The 15247-nt window shown below is 40.5% G+C and overlaps 1 protein-coding gene across 17 annotated transcripts in view; it reads right to left on the reverse strand.

Annotated features, from left to right (window-relative positions):
• Positions 1-15247, reverse strand: part of LOC135168413 (agrin-like) — a 256515-nt gene that overhangs the window by 171805 nt on the left and 69463 nt on the right. The gene's annotated exons all lie outside the window — the stretch shown is intronic.

Consider the following 15247-nt stretch of genomic DNA (forward strand, 5'->3'; position numbering starts at 1 on the left):
TCAGAAAACAATTTTCTCGGAATTGAAAACATTGAGGGTAGTTCAATGACAACATAGACATAACAAAGACTGGAAAATTTCCGCCCCCACTAAATTTAGGCCCTACGCCGCAATTAATTATTTATCAATGGCCCAATAGACCTGCAAAAAAAAGTAACGTTTTTTAATTCAACACAAGTGGGTCTTTCCATCTTGGCACACCCTCCAAGAAAAGCCGGCAAACGGGTGTAGAATGCATCGATGCCTCCCCCATTTTCCAATCCTTTCTCCTTTATCCCTCGCACTGCAGTCTCTTGCCCTTTTCCATTGATTATTTTTCCACTCTCATGTTTATTCTCATCCCACTCCGGCGTCATTGTCCTCCTCCACTTATTCTCTTTTGTCACAGTCCCTCAGCGATGCACTTCCTGTATCTTCTCGTTAAAGGGGCGAAGGGTGAGTCGATCCCTTCGGTCTTTAAAGTTCACGGAACGTAATGCGAGTGGAGATTTAACTGGCGGTGGAGAGGTAGTGCCGTCTGCTTTACGGAGATAATATGTTAATCATGGATGTTACGATGTTAATTAATGAGGTGGGAGGTGGTCGTGTCGATCGGAGGCATTACCACCAGGTGTTCGACGTCTTATCGAGGATTTTCAAGATGTTAAACACATTCTCGGTTAGAAAGAATAATTGAATCGCTGCACGATGATAAAAATTTGAATGAAAATTATCTTAAAATATTCAACAAATATATATTTTGCAGTGAATTTATGCGTTGAATAATTACACGTTATAAATAATGCCAAATAAAAATCGTTATTCAATGAAAAAAAAACTAATTAATAAGGTAATTTCTTCTCAACTATTTTTCCACATATTTAATTATCAACTATGTTGTATGTGCTGCACCATAATTGATAAATGATGTGCGACACTGGTGCCAACGATTATCCGTTAATTTCATTAGTACATTTAATCCCACGAGATGAAAATTTTGTTGAATTTAATTTAAATCCGTCTGTGAATTAATTTTTTGATTTTCCTCTCTCCTGACATTATTTATAAAATCTCGTCGTTTTATTTAGTGAATTAATGTCAGTGTGAGTCGAGAGTATATAGCGTACGCGCAAGACCGAGGTGACAATGCAATTTCGCAACCTCTCACCCGTTTGCTTTACCCAGTATCCCCCTCAGCTCTCTGCATCCACCCGGCTCTCATGAGTGAATGAGGGGGAGAAAAAAAAATATGGAGGTAGGAAGTATCCTCTCGCGCAGTGTTATATAAACCAACGGAAAAACAGGACGAGAATGTATAAAGAGATTGTCTTTCGGGAGGCGCTTAAAATTTGCACTTTTATAAAGCACACATACAACCAGTGCTCTCTCTTTCTGTTTCCCTTGAATAACGGAAGCAAGGGTAGTTTTGTGGAGGGCGATGTTGCACAGGGGCAGGAAAAAGCCACAGGGATTTCGTGTCCAGGAGTTGGGAGACTGGCTCAGAGTGACAGAAGTCAGCAAAAAAGAAAAAAAAAAGAAAATATATGAGAATTCAAAAAACGGGGAAAATAGATCTCGACTTCATGACAACAACTGATGCAAACAAATATCATGATAAATACTAGGGATGATATAGGCACCCTTGACGTACGACCCCCCGTATCGAAAAAAAAAAAAATTCAATAATCACAAAATGATTTATGGCACCATCACATAAACGAGAGATTCCTGATAGTTATCATCGCTTCAGGGAGACTCCCCCCCCCTCCTCCCTCTCCCCGCAACCCCCACGAATTTCTCGGGGTTTTGTGTCCCTGCGAAAATCTCGCTGGACGCTGTCATCCCGGCATAAACCGCTCTCATACCGGTACCTCTGTCCCTTCCCCAATCTCCATCGCTCCATCTCCGTCTGCCCTTAACGGACGAAAACCACTGGCCCCAGTTGAATATGTGTTGGGGCTCACAATGCCACAGCAGCCAAGGGATGAGGGTTGCGGACACTGCCCCCTGATATTACGATACCCCGGAATTTCAAGATGGTCTCTGTAAACTGACGGCACGCGGGTTCAGCAAACTGTCGCACCAACTGCCGGTACAGATAGGATGAAAATTCTATCGCTCTTTACGTTCCACATCACCCCCGATACCATGACAAAATCATCTTTATTGGAATATTTTCTCGGTCTTGTTCGCACATCAAAAATAATATCGCAAGAGAATTTTAAGGAATCTGACATAAAGCAAATGAATTTTTTATAGCAATCGCGATAATCCTCGATGGATCGATTATAATGACAATTTGTCACAATAACTTTTAATGAAAAATTCATGAATTCGCATCGGTCTCGATCCAATATTCCCACGGGGTATCATAAATATACAAAAATCCGTTCACCCGTCCTTTATCAGACGCAATTGCGCATGAGAATCCGGCTCAGATGATTCGTAGAACAATTTCAATTCCCTACTAACTAACAAACTCGTAGTTATTCGATAGATGCCGAGAGTTACCAGGAATGACGAGTTGAATGTAAACGTTGCAACGATGGGCCCTGAGGAAGGGGGTGGATTTGAGATGCGCGCGTTTTAACGAGCTCGCATTTGCCGTGACCATGCTCCATAAGACTCAGCGGTCCCTAACCGATAAGGATCGATTCAATTACCCATTCAATTACTTCCCCCCCCCCCCTTGAGCCAAAAGATTCGTGATGGTGTGCAGCCACGAAGCCAAACTTGGATGAGACTTTTCATCGTCCTTCCGGCACGTACCACTATCGAGTACCTTTGTCGCCTTCGGTATCACAGTCATTCAAGTTTAGGGGTTGTAAATGTTGTTTAGTCAATTTGTCAAGATAATATGACAGCAACTCCGTGGAGTGGCTGTAATATTTAGAAGCCAAATGAGAATAAAAAAAATTATTCCCTAAAGTCGAAAGATTTATTCCCAGACCTTTGAAGAAAAAAAGGGATTATTTTTCGTTGTCGCAGGGACACGACAACTATGTGACACCTGAAGTGTAAATATTCCCTAACATTCCAATGGTACAGGCGAAAATTCCTCCAGCAAAAACTTTCCACGCGAATTAAAATGAAGAAAAGACGATAATTTTCGCATTTAATAATTCATCACGAGGATTTAAACAGCATGAGAATTCCAGAAAGCATAGGCGCCCCAGTGGTTGGCAAAACCCAACGCCAAATTATGTGTAACACAGAGCGCTCGAAACCCTCGGTACACCGACTCCATTTTACGAAATGCTGGAACAAGGGGTGAATCCAGCCGCCAACACACTGACATCCGTAAATTGCATTAAAACGCACGCAATGGTCGCCAAAAGTCAAAACTACTTCAGGACATTAATTTTTTTTATCCTCATCAGCCCTCCACCTCTTCACCCCACCCCTTCGCCCCTCAACTCTCGCTTCCTCGTTAGTATTTCCTTTTTTTCGGACTCACAGAAACTTTTCTCATTACAGGAAGATAAAAAATTTCCGAGTTTTATCAGTGGAATTCAAACATCAGAAGCAATTGAATTTTTTTTTATGAGAAAACAATTGCGATTCTTTGATAATTGAGTGGAGATTTTTTAAAAATTTTTAGTCAAAATATCATGATGAGTTGATAAAGAATTGAACTGAATACTCAATGATCATATATCGATAAACATATTTGGCAATTATTGGACTGTCAAGTCTGATCGTTGTAACTATAGATTACATATTTATTTTCCCATAGTTTAATAACCAAATTGCATTGGGGTAGGGGCGGAGCGGGAGGGCGGATCATGGATTGGACTAACGAGTGCAATATGATGGAACGTTTTGCGCGGGCTCGTTGATGGCTCTCCTTAATTCAACATATTATTGTTCCGATGCGTCAATTGACTTGTAATTAATTTATATTGTGATCGATTTATATCGTATTAAAATGTTATCGCGTCAATTGAGCCGGTGATAAATTACTATTGTGATGAAAGGCGTTGTAATAGATATGGCTACGTACTAATGAACTGCACTAAAAATTATAATTATGAAAAAATCCCGAGTTTTCCAAATGATTCGAAATTTCAGATCCATCGAGAACAATCCCGGAGGCGCAATGTGAATTATTTATTTATAAAACCCTTAATTGTTATCAAGTAAATCTATTTTTAAGCTGTTATCTCTTTTCCGCCTATCAACGGAATTAGCAAAAGCTCCGGTACAGCAAAACCTGGTGAATCCACAAGAAAAATTCTCTTGCCCGAGTCAACTCCGATTACTCCCTGTCAAAAGACTCATCCAAAACCACAATACATCGTCATCTGGCATCTTGTGGATCTTGGTATGATACGTATATGCGCAAAGCATCCTGGACAATGGAGGTGGAGGTAAACCTCGGCGTCGAGCCCACATCACACATAATTCCCACTGCCGCAAACCCAACGTCTATCTCTCTCCGTTAATCTCCACTAGGATCGTTGAATGCTGCCTCTTGCACTACCGCTTTCCGTTGCGCATCCACCACCCCTTTCACCCTCCCCGCCCCCCCCCTCAAAACCCTGCGTAACACCCACTTTTCTATGCATCATATACACCAATGACAAACACATACATACGTCGAGTTTACCTGCACACTCGGTTGTTTGTGGAGAACTGGGTACCAGACCACAGTCTCTCCACTTGTCTCCTGTGAGGATAATTACGCGAATGCAGACACTGAGTCGATCTTTTGAAACTACTGACACTCACTCTCATGATTAAATGAAAAAAGAAACTGTTTGTTCATCACTTTTTTCAAGGCTTGACATAATGCGATGATATTAGTATAAAGTTATTAATGAGCATTACAGATATTGTGTGACGATCAGATATTTTGGTGGACATTTTTTGAAGGACTTTGACAGCCATTTTTGAGGTACTTTGGTTGATGGGTTTGAGGACTTGATGAATCCTCTGATTGTAAACATTATCCCACCTTCAAGTCTGTCAAATGTCTCCAAAAAATCCAATAAACGATTGTTTATGAATTAATTTTAAAAACTTGTCATCTCCTGGCCCAATGAGTCCCCTGGTGAGGAGGCCCCAATTAAGAAGTCATTCCCAGTTTATAACTAATACATCATCTCCCATCCAATCAACTTCATCCTGCCTATTTTTCCCGAAATAATTGAAAATCCCAAATGATGAATCACCGGAAATCCCTCAAGATTCATGCAGGTCATGCAAATCTCATCAAATCCTTGATTACGTAATCATCGCAATGTCCTAGAATGATGAAGGACAGCAGTGACACGCCGTTATGGAGGTACGGTACACAAACTCCACACTTGGCCCCAGTCCTTCCCCGTTCCTCAACCCCCTTCCTCCCAATGAAGTGTCACGACAAAGCGCCAGAAGTATTTTCACGTAATATAGGAGAGCTTGTACTGGCGCCCTTCTACTCACGAGGGTGGTTCACCCTGCATTTCGCAATTAGCCTTTGTCGACGTTACTCCAAACTCTCGCCACCTACGCTCTTTCGTCTCGTGTCTCTCTTGTCTACGCCCCAATACGCAGTGTACATTCATCAAGGGTACACATGGTTATATACGCGTGAAAACCTTTCGACTCTCCCGCCCCCCTTCATGCACCGAGCTTCACTGCGTATGGGGTAGTGCATACCCCTCAGTATCAAGGGTGCATAAAAATAATAAAATGATGGGAGGACAATTCTTTAATTGTGTCTGCGATACACAGAGACGAAAATCTGTGAAAAATTACTGTACCGGACACTAAAATCGAGGTCCAACACGATAGAATACTGGAATGTCTTTTAACTCACACACAACACTTCCTACCACTACCATAAATTTTGTAATTATGTGGCTTCGTAAAGTTTATTAAACAGCACTATAAAATTTTAAGGTCTATCATTTTTTATTTGAGGGTAAATGAAAAATTGATAAAAATCTTTTGAACATTCTCATATTTATCTCTCCATGTACGATTTAATTCTCTATCCTACGATAATTCTAGAATTTTCATATATTTAATTTCGAAAAGATCAGAAGACCCTCAATTTTCATAATTTTTTCGGTGTAAACACTGAACCCCGTGACCAACGCTGACAGTACATATGTATATAAAGTATATCCTAAATCGAATAATCACCATCAAATCATTTCTTAAAACCCTTTCTCGGATATGATCTAAATAAAGCCAGATAACTACAACAATCATCCCTTCAATCCGACAACCACAACAAGAATAAAAACCAGAACAATCTTCCAACAAGATGGGGTAAATTCCCCCTCCATTCGATTCTAATCTAACCGTTAGCAACCGCAATAACATCAGGTTAACCGGAAGTTTAGTCTGAAAATGAGCCTTCACTCGGCAGCCCTGTGCCCAGCTGATAAAGGACTTAGACAGAGTGGAGGGGGTGGAGGCGCGTATAAGCCGGCTCTTCTCGGCAGTAGCGCCAGGGGGTGGATTGGGTATGTTCAGATTTCATACTGGCGTGACGCTCATTGCCCACATATACACCCAGTCTATATACCCCAGAAATCGATTGTTCACAAGCTCCACTCGCATTATCGATTAATCGCAGTCGAGTGCTGTCTTAATTAGCAGAGAGATATGGGGGATAGATGCATTGAGTCTGCCCATTCAATTACACAGTAGCATAATCTCCTTAGTGTCTCGGTACTCCATCAGAGTACACTCACTTATGTACTTGGTGCCTCTCGACGCCATCTTTGGTACTATTCTGAAGATGCTTTCACTCTATTGTTCAGAGTCGAATGAAAGGCCCCTCAACCTTTTATAGTCAATCGTCTTTGTAAAGGTTCCATCAATTTTCACAAATCGTTAATGAACATTCATGAACTTTGCGAACATGTTTCGTTATTATTCGAATGTTCACAGGGTTCAGACCACTCACAGTGTGCTGCCTCATATTTGTTATGTTTACTAAGTTCAGAAGGTTCACAAGGCTCATCAGGTCTCCAATGCTACGTCATCTAGGGTACGTCAGGATGTATGTAATATGCCACTTGTTCACGATGGCTCGAAATTCATGACTGTAATGTTAACAAAAGTTCATCAAAGTTCACTCCGGAGGCATCTTTGATGTCGGTCTAGGGATGCTTTTAACTCGTAGTTGAGAGCCGTTGGAAATCCCCTACTTTCTCTAGTCATCCCCCTCTCGTTCTCCTTCACGATTCCGGTATTTCTTCCTAGTTTTGTTTGAGTCGTTTTGGTCCTCTGAATTCTCCTTTACTTGTCGTCTAACCTATACTATGGAATAAAGGGAGCGAGGGCTATATCTCCTAGCTCACTTTGGTACGCTCCAACGAGCAAGAGCGACGCTCCTTCACCCTGACGAATCGCTAGTACTAACTCAGAACGGGGTTGGAGACTATCCCAACGGGGAATGGACGAGCCAAGGGACTATAAAAGTATTGTACTTCCATTTCTCTAGTCTACGAGGAGTTGAGAGGATTAATTGTGATTGTTGATATGAATGACAAGATATTAGGAAAAAATATTGTTGGTAATTGGTTACACCCTCGGAATATTAGTTATGTTCATGTGGTAAATGTGTTGAACCTTTATCAGTCTTGATTATGATGAAACATCTTCGTAGTGTCAGGAAGATCGTTGATCTTCTCAATGTTAATTACGTTTTTAGGGCTTATTACGTAGAGTTTATGAAATATATTTCAAGACTGAAAAACGACGATAAAATTTTTATGAAAAACTTCTCATGAGACGAAGTAAGTGTTTCAGAAATTGTCCTATGAAAAAATTTCTATCCACTGTAGTTCTGAAGATACCACTACATTCATTTTTAACTCGTGTTCAAGTTGAGTTTTTACATATATTTCACTACTCTGAACATGTAAAAAATTGAGCTGTTCGTGTCATTGCCTCCTAAATTTTGCTCCCAGAAAAAAAAATGAACATTTATATTCCACGGAGTTCCATGACCTTAAACTTGCTCCTGAAGTGAAGGAAACTTCACTTCACAACTGAGGTATAACCCCGGATAATAATTTTCTGTTGATGCACTGGGAGGTCCTTGAATCTCCCCCTCAACGTCTACTTATCTTTTTTTTTTCGTTTTTACACTATTTTCCGGGTGTATACTCGTGCTCCGCTGTGAGGGAAGGTCCTCGATTAAGCTTTTTTTTTTAGTGGAGAAAAATATGTCCCCAGGCTTTGTAAGAAATACTCTCGGTGTTTTAGACTTCACAGGAAAGTGAATGTTTTTAATTTTACATGGGTGACACTGCTGCATAGTAAAAAATTATGAAGATAGAGGGGAATTTTACTACCGGGTGACGGTTAGAAATTGCTAGGTAATTTTGTAATGAACCGAGTGGAGGAGATATTTTTTTTATCACCCATATAATATTTTTGATGAATGTATTTCGATTAAAAAACCCAAACTTTCAATACATCTTAAATTGTTGTAACAATTTCCCCCATAACTCTGAAGATATTCATTTAAAATCTGATCCAGAGAGACCGAAAAACATAAATTAACAGACTTATGAACACCAAAGTTCACAGTTTACCCCACCGTGCAGTTGACAACTATTATTTTTACAATATTCATAATTCTCCCCACCTTAACAATTTTCATTTAAACCCAAGAAGTACCTGCAATGAGTGAAATCGTATAATCCTCATATCAGCTGATATGACATAATTAGCAATCCCGCGTAATCTTCTCCATTTCAAAGTCATGGTATCATTCAAATCCCCAGTAAGTACCGCACCTCTTAAACATAATGTCTCCATATCATTTTCCTCGATATCTTCATTCATCTCCATAAACCCCACATCCCTCCATTCTCAATTCATTTCCTCCTCCTCCCATTCACCTCAACTTCGCGATTCCTCCCCTCTCACCCCCTCAACAAAAAAAAAAACGATTCAACCCAGACGTCTGTTATTTGTCAATGGATAATAACACTGAATGAAAAAGAAAATCAAAACACGTCAAAGGATTGGTAGTGGAAGGAGGAAGGAAAAGTATGCGGCATCGTGCCTTCCGGCGTAACGCGATTACATCGAGACTGGCGGGTTCTCTCTGTATAGAATCAAGAGAGAGAGAGAGATAGATGAGGGGATACTATACGATGTGAAACGGGAATCGATAGCCGCATACCGTAACGCTCGATGTCGTGGCTCCCACATGTACATGAAGGGCGTAGGGTGGTTGGTAGGGGGAGGAGGGTTGGAGGGAAGTAGAAAGGCGAGACGAAGGAAGACAGCCACGAATAAATTTGTCGGAAGTCACACCTCTCGTCGATTCGTTTCCGTTCGATTCAGTCACACCCGGTGACACTCTGTGGCATCAAACTATTTTGAAGGAATCGGTAAATAGATAAATCGATGGAATTAATATGGATCGTTAGCGATAACGAATATTATTGAATAATTGAGATGTTGTAGGAAGTTGACACCGTTGGAACTATTCAGGTTCGTTATCTTCCGGACACCGAGTTCATAACGATGTCCTGGACTGTCTGATGAACATTCAAGTCCCCGGGGGTGAACAGTTCTGTCTCACTGTTCATAAAAATTCCCACCAAACCGAAAAATTCTTGCAACATCTCCACAAAGCCAAGGAGATTCGCTATTCAAAATCAGGGTGAGTCCGGAGCTTTTGAAATCTTCGCCACCTATCACCAACTATTCATTCCACCCCTCAAACAAAACCCCGAAGAAAAGGCCTCTCGTTTCTATAAACCGGAAACTCAAACTTAGCAAATCCTCTCCGCGATTATTAGTTGAACAAGTAGTTTCCACCAGCCGCGGAGTTGAACACGACTGAAGACTGAAGAGAGAATGAGAGGGAGATAGAGTGAGGGGGGTAATGGTCCCCGGGTTGAAGTGAGGCTTGATTAGGCCGCCTCGTGGTTGCGGTGTTGGTGCACGACTCTTGTTCCATGCCAGTCGGCGTCTTCTACGTATATAGCTGAACTTAAACAGTATTAAATTGCGCTTTAGTCAGACACACGTCTCGTTGTGTAGAGGTTTTGCGTCAGTAGTGGTGCGTTGGCTTATTCTCGGTGGAACAGGATGAGGGTGAATGTGTGGGGTGGTCGGGTGGTAAGAAGTTTCTGGAATTTAATATACGCGCACATGAGATATAGAAAGACGGCCCTGGAGGCAGCCGGGGAGTCCTTCTCCCTGGTACACACATCCCTTCATTTTACATTTTCCTTCATCAACTTCCTGGCTCTTATTTCAAGACGTTATACTTTTAAACTGTCATCCAAATGAGTTCTACTGAGACCAATTCACTCGTCTCTATTTGGCCCACCGCAGATGGCAATTGAATTGACTTCTGGCTTTTTATTGAGGACATTTGGAAAGTGACGAGTGACTTTTTCAATTGACGAGAGAATTCAGGTCTCCGGAGGAATATATTTCTTCCAGAATTTTTGGTTATTGTAGATGAGTTGAATATTTTTTTTTTTTTATTGGATTCGATAAAACTCGCGAGACTGCACTCGATAATCGCTCGATATTAAATTTCACGATTGACTTTAAATTCATTACGATGAACTTGATATTAATTGACAATTAAGTGGATGTTTAGCTCATAGTCTGAGAGGGATTGAGATGCTCCAATAAGCGCTGGAGTCTCAATATAACGGGATGACGGACCTCACTGATGAGCTCGAAATGGTAGTCAATAGGTGGCTCTATTGATCAATATGTGTATGTATAGTCTCGGATGAAGTGATTGATCATGAACCCATATTTAGTCATTACCGCCGGGTGACAACAGTAGTCAGCACCATAAAACATTTAATAATGATAATATTTAGTCATTAGGATCATGATTGGATCGTGAAGTTAAAAAGTCGTTGATTGTCAATTCGTCTCACCTTTCGCCCTCTAGAGCTCTAATTTTTATCCAAAATTGATTTCCGTGTACAACTCAATTTGTGGATCAATGAAAAATCAATGATGAAGGACCGAAGCATTAGGTAACCGGTCTGAGTAGAATTGGGATATTCCCCTTTTACATCTCATGGTAGGAGTTCATGTTTGACCGTATATTAGTGGCGGCCGGTGTTTGTCTGTGGTAAACGATCGAAACCGGTAATTATATTTGACGTCGATTTCTCTTGCACACAGCGTCAGACAGATTGATACGATACTGATAGCATCACGGGGGGTGATGGTCGGGCAAGTGGCTAATAGTGAAATCCATTATGAATTATTGAATGGAATGTGATAGAGCACTTCAGAAATTTCAAACTAAATTTTCGGGAGTTCGGATGGATGGGAGAGATTACCGAGAAACGTTTAATTATGAGTGACACGAGTCAAAAGTCTAATGAAATATTAATCGTGCGATAAGAGAATAGAATGACAATGAATTTCGTAAACTAGTATTCTGTTGCATCGATTTGCAAGTGAGAGAAATTACTTTTAATATTCGTTGGGGTTGAAAATATCATTTTCCACCGGTGCAATTCCATCCTCCTCACCCCCCCACCTGACAATAATTCCAAACAAAACTGGCCAAGTTCAGCATTCAAATATCCATACTCATCCGAGTGAGTAAAATATCCCAAACATCTGAGAATTGTTGTTTCAAATAACAATATCAATCCTAATTGCGTCAACCCTGTCAGACAAACGGATTCATACCACACTGTATCCTCAGAATACAGTGCCAGTGATGTCCACCAGGGAATGGTGTGTGGTATTCCAGTTGGAAATTATGCAACTCGCACGATGATAGTGAGAGGATGGGTGAGGTGGAGTGAAGAGTCAACGGGAAACGAGGTGGAATATATAGTATAGGTCGTGATGGGGGAAGGAGAGAACGGATTCACGAGGACTATAGTCGAGTTATCCCACTGGACGTACGAGCCAATGAAGGACCCCTTGAGGATGGGGTCAACGGAGGGTCGCTCAAGGGTCGAGGAAGAGCAACGTGAGAGAGAGAGAGAGAGAGAGAGAGAGAGAGAGAGAGAGAGAGAGAGAGAGAGAGAGAGAGAGAGAGAGAGAGAGAGAGAGAGAGAGAATGAGAAGACGGTAGTCAACTATACCATTCCCTGGTACACGTGCAAGGGGAGTCTGTAATCTTCTCTGGTTCGTAAAATGGGAAAATCTAATCGTGTTAACCATTCTAGTCAGTTAAGATGTGTAAAAATAGTTTGTGGAGCAAAAATAATGATTTCATAACTTTATAATTCATTTAGAATCCAATATTGCAAACTTCCCTGTGCAGTTGGCAATTTGGTAATTAGGATACCGTGAAAATTATATTCATGATGTTATTATCAACATCTGTGGACATCGACGTTCACCAGAGTCCACCAGGTCGTTGTAAAAATGGATCAAAGATATTTTTAGGGGGAATTATCTGAACAAATTTGAGAATAATTGAATGCAGTAATCATACACCTTTTGGTGGTACCACTGGTCTCCCAAGTTTCGGAAGACGAAGCACTAACTCGGTGCAACTAATACCTATGGGGCTCTCCTCAAACTTAACCCACTCACCCCTTTCCCTTGCTTAACCCTAGATTAGTGCAACTGAGCGTGTATATCGTGGCACTTCCTCTACACTATCTTCAGTGGTACAGATAGAGGGATGGTGAGTTAGTAAGAGAGAGAAGGCGATGAGAAATTCTCGCTGTGTGAGCTCTTAAGGATACGAGGGAATGGTGGTTGCTACTGATGGTCCCACGTGCGGTCATATTCGGTAGGATATACGAGACGTTTTGGTACATTCCCGGGGGATCATCGTATGGTAGAAATATGGTTTGGATGGAATCCAACAGATGGTAGGTAAAAAAATTACTATTCAATTTTTCCATACTTTCACCAGAATGTAAAATAATTTTCCTATTTTTCGTATTTTTTCCCAGAATTTTTACAGAATTATCTCCACAGTTCATTCATACACAATAAAAAACAAATATTTGTTATCGTGATAATTCAATAACAATCGTTTCCAATTTATTTCTCACGTCCAGAAATTAATGGTTTTTTTCGCTGTGTTAGGTTAAATTGGAAGTATTGTAGATATTTTTATTGAATTTAACCGATCCCCGGAACATCAATTTTTATGACAGAAATATCAGAATTATGAGCTCCCAGAGGGACGTCAGGAATGCTGTTGAGAATTTCCATTCCATATTTTACCTACAGAATTTGTCAATATGTATCACAGTAACAAGTTGGAGGGTGACAAGTCGTTGACTATAACACGTCTTAAACTGTCCTGTCACCCAGTTGGAATCTTTTCGATGGGACAAGAGTAGTAGTGAGCCCTTCGGGATGTAGATGATTTATATACTAAACACTCACTTTCATAATATATTAAATTGAACCAGATCATGACAGATTTACGTCAAAAGATGAGAAGCAGAATTATTCGATCGTCTCTGCTGCCATTTTCCGATTAATCGAACTGTCAAATAAATTAATACTACCGGGGATTACATAGTTAGTCTCTGTTAATTACGTGATGATCTCTGTAAAGCATGATTTCTTCTGGAGAAGACCTCGAGGTCTTTGGAAATTTGTCACTTCCTTCGAAAATCCTAATCCTATTTTCGAAATACCTTGAGAAACAAGGATTAACGAATAACTGAGGTACACTAAGTCTCAGGTAAGTTTCAAAAGGGACTTTCCCTTTTCCCCATAACTCTCACAGTTGACTTTGAGCCTTACAAGCTTAATCTCCACCGTTAAATCGCTTGTTTTGACTCAAGGTTATGCTTTCCCAGCACCTCCAAGATGTGACCTTCATCAGTCCAAGGGGGGGGGGGAGTTAAATTGACTAATTCAATCGTTGGGATTGGGCACCAGATAATATCCTAGACGGTGGCTTTGCCATTCAAGTATACCATATAATTGAAAAGGATCGCGATGACATTATGAACTTGAGCTGAAAATTATCCAATAATCTTTCACTCGTGATCTCCAATGTTTGTAACATTATGAACATTTGTGTTAATAATTTTTCAAACACTCAGATTCATCTGAGTGTGAACACTAATCATCGCAATTCTATGAACATGCACTCATGTTCAAAATGTCAATTTTTTTCCGTCATATATTTTCAAAACTCCATTGTATTTAACCAACATATAGACACCAGCGCTCCCAACCTTCAACCCACCCAGACCTCTAGCCAATCGATGACTGACCTCGTGTGTAAGCTTACGACTAGATTCTCAGGGTGTGATATCCTCACACTTGAGTACACTCTACAAAAGAGGGGAAACCGTGGATCCTCTTTTTTACGGAACACTGATAGCGGTGTTCTCTGCGATGCTTTTATTGGAGAGGTTGGGTTAAACTCTGACGTGCCATCGAAAACATCGCGTGGCGATGAATCTGGGATAAGGGGTTCCCTGGGTGGGAAGAAGCAGAACAAACCCCCGGGACGATCGATCCCACACAGAGCCGATTGTTATCTAATCCCAACCTCTAACCATGTTTGTCCGATGGACGAATACCGGAGGGGGTTAAACTAGTTTTTTTTTTTTCCGCTGAGTTGAAATCTCCGTAAACAAAGGGGATGAGAGCATTTTCATAGGGAAAAGGGAGATCTTGATTTTCTAAGGATATTATACTTTGAGATATTGAAGAGCTCTGAGAAAATTGCCCTTATTTTTCGAAATGAAACTATGATCGATTTTATAAATAAATATTCATATTTTTCTCTGATTCAATATTAAAAATACTGAAAATTTTCAATTACTCTGATATCCCACCCCTTCCCAGTTTATAACTCTGATTATTTAAAAACAGACAATTATGTAACATAAATATTTCTTTTTGAACCCATCCACTGTTCATCGCAACTATTTTGTTATTCAACCTACACCAAATTGTTAAACCTCCCTTTTCCCTTGATTTTCTCGCTGAAATTCTCAATACCGTATAAAAGTTGAAACGGAGTAGTAAAAAGTATCAGTCGACGAGATCAGACACTGATGAGCACTGAAGCCGGAATGAAACGAGAGAATATAACCGTATTTTCTGCACTTGTCCTACATTGACTGAAGATCGTAGATTAAATAAATCCCTCAAATATTAACGACGATCCCAATGGCTTGATACACTCGACAGGTCCAACCAGCCTCAAGGAGAATCATGGTGCATTACTGCGTACCTTAATCTCGATAATATTCAAAATTACTTCATAAATGGCAGGTCTCCAGCCCTATCACATCACGTTACCGATCTATAACGTCATTACATTGTAATAACAAAGAATGTTCACAAGCGAGGCTGGCGTCGTTCTAAAAAA

Source organism: Diachasmimorpha longicaudata, chromosome 13, assembly GCF_034640455.1.
Source record: "Diachasmimorpha longicaudata isolate KC_UGA_2023 chromosome 13, iyDiaLong2, whole genome shotgun sequence".
NCBI classification, from domain to species: Eukaryota; Metazoa; Arthropoda; class Insecta; order Hymenoptera; family Braconidae; genus Diachasmimorpha; species Diachasmimorpha longicaudata.